The sequence below is a fragment of the Lathyrus oleraceus genome, chromosome 4 (genome assembly GCF_024323335.1).
Source record: "Lathyrus oleraceus cultivar Zhongwan6 chromosome 4, CAAS_Psat_ZW6_1.0, whole genome shotgun sequence".
Taxonomy (NCBI): Eukaryota; Viridiplantae; Streptophyta; class Magnoliopsida; order Fabales; family Fabaceae; genus Lathyrus; species Lathyrus oleraceus.
The window spans coordinates 383151272-383156793 of NC_066582.1; the positions used below are offsets into that span (position 1 = coordinate 383151272).

A 5522-nucleotide genomic window follows, 5' to 3' on the forward strand; every position below is an offset into this window, starting at 1 on the left:
TGTTATCAGGTCATGTATGAACCTGTTGTAGAAATTTTTCTTATTCGGGTTTAGTAAGTCATGTGTGAACTTACTGCCGAAATCTCTTGTATTCTAAGTGTCGCTCATCGAATTTCACTTTGAGTACTCTCTAGTGTGTGTCTGATTCTCCAGCAGGATTGTTTTCCCTAGCAAGTTGGTTTTTACCATTTGTCTGTCTCCCTGTGGACCATCAACATTCCCCACAGATCGGTCTGTCCGGTAGCATCTCCTGTTAAGGATTCATTATGTCCCTAACAGATAAATTCAAAAAAATAAAAAATCATGCATCCATGCATATCATATCATAGCATTTTCATTTTTCAGGTTCAAAATCTGGGTCTCCATGGTATTTAACCACCCCCCACTGCGATCCGATGAAAGTGCCGTTTCATTTTCCTCTAGTGGAGGATGTTTAAATAGGGGCAACTGTCATACCCCGATTTTGGCCCTGAAAATTTTTCCCCATCAATCACTCATTTTCATTCTTTCTTCATGACCATTCCATCTGGTCATGATACTATCCAAAAAAAATAACGTTTGTTGTTGGACTTACTACCACGACTAGTCCATGTTTGTCTTTTGGGTTTTGTTTCTTGATTTTTGGTATAAGATGATTAATCTCCTTAGCCATGCGAGATTTGAAAACTATTTCATTTGTCGCAATCAAGTGAACCTCATGTTTCATCTTTCGTTCCAATTTCATCGAAGTGATTATTCATCCCGCCTTGTCCCATTACTAGTTCTCACTTTTCTTTCAAATTAACTATGTGTCAAGTGCAAAATATTTTATTTTTGGGTCATCATGTATATTCATTTTCTCATTCATTCATTCATTCTCCGATCTTCACCACTCCGGTTCTTTGATTCCGATTCACGTAAAATAAAAAAAACGAAAAAGAAAAACCGAACCATAAAATCTTGGTGCTCTAATGGAAGCTCAAGGCGGAGGACTCCGCCGCGTTCTGGTACTAGCCTTCTACGTCACCGGAATTTGGTCGGCTTATATCTACCAAGGCATTCTTCAGGAAACACTGTCAACGAAACGATTCGGTCCAGACAGTGAGAGATTTGAACACCTAGCGGTTTTGAACTTGGCACAGAATGTAGTGTGTTTAATCTGGTCATTCATAATGATACAAATGTGGTCTGGTGGAATTTCTGGTGGTGCTCCTTGATGGTCTTATTGGACTGCTGGTATTACTAACACCATTGGTCCTGCTATGGGAATTGAAGCTTTGCAGTATATTAGTTACCCTGCTCAGGTGCTGGCAAAGTCCTCAAAAATGATTCCAGTTATGCTGATGGGTTCACTCGTATATGGTATAAGATACACCATTCCAGAATACCTTTGCACCTTCCTTGTTGCTGGAGGGGGTTTCAACATTTGCACTTCTAAGGACTAGCTCAAAGACTATCAACAAGCTAGCACATCCAAATGCTCGACTTGGATATGGGCTATGTTTCTTGAACCTTGCTTTTGATGGATTTACTAATGCAACCCAGGATTCCTTAAAAGCTAGGTACCCAAAAACAAGTGCTTGGGGTATTAAGTTAGGCATGAATTTATGGGGAACCATATACAATATGATTTACATGTTTGCATAGCCCAGTGCCAGTGGATATGAGGCGGTTCACTTTTGCAAACTGCATCCAGAGGCAGCATGGGATATTTTTCTGTATTACTGCTGTGGTACAGTGGGACAAAATTTTATCTTCTTGACCGTAAGCCGGTTTGGATCCTTGGTTAACACCACCATCACTGCCACTCGCAAATTCGTTAGCATTGTGGTATCTTCACTATTGAGTGGGAATCCCCTTTCAACTAAGCAATGGGGGTGTGTTTCTATGGTATTCTCTGGATTATCATACCAGATCTACCTCAAGTGGCATAAGTTGAAGAGATTGCAGAAGAAGAAAAAAGAGCCACATGAAAGCCACCTGGTTCTTCTTTCTTCTGGAATGCAGTGCAAGACATTCCATGGATTTCAGATTTCATCTGCAGATGTTGTTCGCTTACCAAGGTTTGAGATGGTTATGACCAAGTCTGAGGCTAATAGTAAGCCCGTTTTAGCAGCTGAAGACATCTTTACTGTTACTGTTTATGGTAGGATATACTGCTTGCAAGTTGATAGAGTTGCAATGCTACTCCATTCCTATAGGCTATATCGTGATGCAGTGATACAACAGGGATCTTTACCAATTTATTCCAGCAGGATTGCTGTGAGTGTGGTCGACAATGTTCTTCTTATTCATCAAGTTGATGCAAAGGTTGTTATACTTTATGATCTCTTTGCAGATTCTCGAGCACCACAATAACACCATCACCGACACTCTTATTTGCTAGCTGCTTCAAAAGTGAGCCCGATTTGTTACTCCACCCAAGGATGAGTACAAGGTGTCTTTCGATCACTTCATTCTTTCCTTTTCTAAGTGAATCAACCTTCTCCGATATGGCATCCGAAACAAACCCAAGCAGCATGCCATCTACGCTAATTGAGACAGAGACGATTCTCTGGCCCATTCCTTCCGTTTCAACATGATTTCCTACGTCGGATACATAAGTCCATGAATGCCAAAGTGCTTCATCCATGCTACCGTCGGTAACCGTATACCGCACCAGACCGCCAAATGTTATACGAAAGAGAGTTGCAAAAGGAAGTGCAAGCGGCTTGGTTGTTTTTGTGGTTGGTATATATATGTTTGCAACCAAGGTATTCAATAAAATCACTTCGACAAAAACAACAGATACAGATACATGCATTCCATCACAATGTTGTGAGATTTCAAATGAGGATCAAAATCATATTGCTCCTGTTTGAAAGCCAGCTTCAGGTGGAGAGAAACAGATTGATACGAGTTCTTCTTGTAATGATCAAAGTCATAGAATCATGCAAGAAGATATGAAGCTTGATCTGAAGCTTGAGGAGAAACATGTGTTATGCTGACGAGCTTCTTGAAAATTTCTGGGAAAGTTTCCCTGAAGAACTTGCACTTGTCCAACTATAATTGCTGACTGCTACTGTCAAACTTTTCCTTAAGAAGCCATCTGAGGGCCTACTGCATTGTCAATTCTTTCCGCATATTCACCAATTATCCGAATCATTGATGCTTTTGCTTCGGGATCATCTAGGGTGTCTAAGCTCTCACAAAGAGTTGCAATTATGGACTCATATGTGTTGGGCTGCTCTCTCTAATTTGATGGCACGAACCACCAACAAGAACAACATCATGGATGCTTCGGTTATTGCCCACTGTTCTACAATCACAGAATCAGAAATCAAAGGGGAAGATACTGATCTGGCATCAAAGTGTGCCCTCGATGACTTACAGGAGCTTTCTGCTCGAAATCCTTCCAATCATTGTCACATTGCTTCTGTTTCAGAGCTCAATGCACCCGAGTCCCATGGAACTGAGGAATCAACGGTTACAGTGGAGTATCTAGGTGCAGGTAACACTAGAAGCCTGACACTTGAAGAGGCAACGGATACAATTTTTTTTGCAGGTCTATCATCCATGATCTTGCATATCAAGCTGCAACGATAGCAATAGAAAACGAATGCTCAGGTCCATTCGAAGGTTCTGAACCAACCGTAACTTTATTGAGGAAATCGTTTCCTGACAGAAAGGATATTCGCATACGACCTGTTAGCAAGCGTACTGAAAAAACTCCAAAGAGCAGACCAAAGAGTGTAGGAACTATGTCAAAATCGTATCTGGCATGACGGAAATATAAAAGGATCAGATGCCTTCATAAATCGGGAGGAAATAATCCATGTAGGATTTCAAGCAATCAATACCTGATCGATTTTGGAGTGATTCGAATTTCCACTTCTCAAATTCCTGAGTTTCATGAAACATGTTTGCTTTCGATAGTGGCAGCAATCATGTCTTTCGTCTATTCCATAATCGGTTGTTCTCTCGCAATTTACCAACTTGCAGGAAACGGTACAGTCAAGGATACCGTAACCAGAGGAGCAGCTGGTGTTGTATGCACAAATGGCTAATCTTGTATACTTGATACTACAATGGCCTGAAATCAATATTAAAGAGATTGCAGAATTTTTTTCCAAGCTTGCGTGTAATGCACATGCCATTTGTGACAGTGAGTTGAGACCTTTGGGAACTGGATTGTTTCCTGTTGTTTCCATTATCAATCACAGCCACTCATTTCTGTTTCGATTTTTGTCATCCGCTCTAACTGCGACCATGGCTGATGAATTGATTCTTCTAGATTACTGGCCAAGTCCGTTCGGGATGAGGCTCAGAATAGCCCTTGTTGAAAAGGGTATTAACCATGAGTATAAAGATGAAGAACAAGATGGAACAAGCTCTGAAACCTGCTGAACATGAAGTTATTGTCATCAGTTCAGATGAAAGAAGCTGAAGTGAAAGAGAAAAGGCCACTTAAAGGGAGAAAATTAAGAGACAGATCTAAGATAAATGTCAGGACATTTAGCTCTATGCTTTCAGCTAGAAGCAAGGCTGCTGGTAGAAGTGTGCCAAATGATTTGGTAATGAGCATTGATGCAACTGACAAAGACAATGAATTGGCTGGAACTGAGTATATTGATGATATTTACAAGTTTTACAAACACAGTGAAGGTGACTGTCCTCTACATGATTACATGGTTTCACAGCCGGATATAAATGCTAAGATGAGAGCGATTCTTATTGACTGGTTGATTGAAGTTCATCGAAAATTCGAAATCATGCCAGAAATTTTCTATCTGACTCTTAACATAGTTGACCGATTCTTGTCCATGAAGGTTGTTCCTAGAAAGGAACTTCAACTTGTTGGCATAAGCTCAATGCTTATTACATCTAAGTATGAAGAGATATGGGCACCAGAGGTTACAAATTTTGTATGCATATCAGACAATGCCTATGTTAGAGAACAGGTTTTGGTTATGGAGAAAACAATCCTGGGAAACCTGGAATGGTATTTAACAGTTCCTACTCCTTATGTCTTTCTGGTTCGGTACATCAAAGCCTTCACTCCCTCTGATGAACAGATGGAAAATATGGTGAATTTCCTAGCTGAACTTTCTATGATGCATTATGTTGTTGTATCATCGTATAGTCCTTCGATGATTGATGCTTCTGCTGTTTATGCGGCAAGATGCACCACTCAATCCAGAAATATTGAGGCGGGAGGAGGCAGTTACGAAAGCACAGGCTGCTTTCAGGAGTTATTTGGCTCAGAGAGCATTTAGAGCCTTAAAGGCATGATGAGGTTACAAGCACTTATTTGTGGGCGTTTGATTAGAAGACAAGCTGTTGTTACATTATGTTGTATGTATGGATTTGTCGCAGCACAAGGACCTGTTCATGGACAAAGAGTTAGACAGCCTGATGTTGGTTTTAAAATTCATGAGAAGTGCAATCCATTAAGACTTCAGGATGACAAACCTGTCCAATGCCTTAGCTCTTCCCGATCTATCATCGAGCCGTGACGCGATTCCTGAAGACAGGCGAATAACTGGTGCAATTCGAGCGATTGC

The 5522-nt window shown here is 40.7% G+C and overlaps 2 pseudogenes; both read left to right on the forward strand.

Annotated features, from left to right (window-relative positions):
- Positions 1-928: 928 nt before the first annotated feature.
- LOC127137638 (UDP-galactose/UDP-glucose transporter 3-like) lies at positions 929-2337 on the forward strand (annotated as a pseudogene).
- Positions 2338-3799: 1462 nt separating this feature from the next.
- On the forward strand, positions 3800-5234 carry LOC127137639 (G2/mitotic-specific cyclin-2-like; annotated as a pseudogene).
- Positions 5235-5522: the final 288 nt, after the last annotated feature.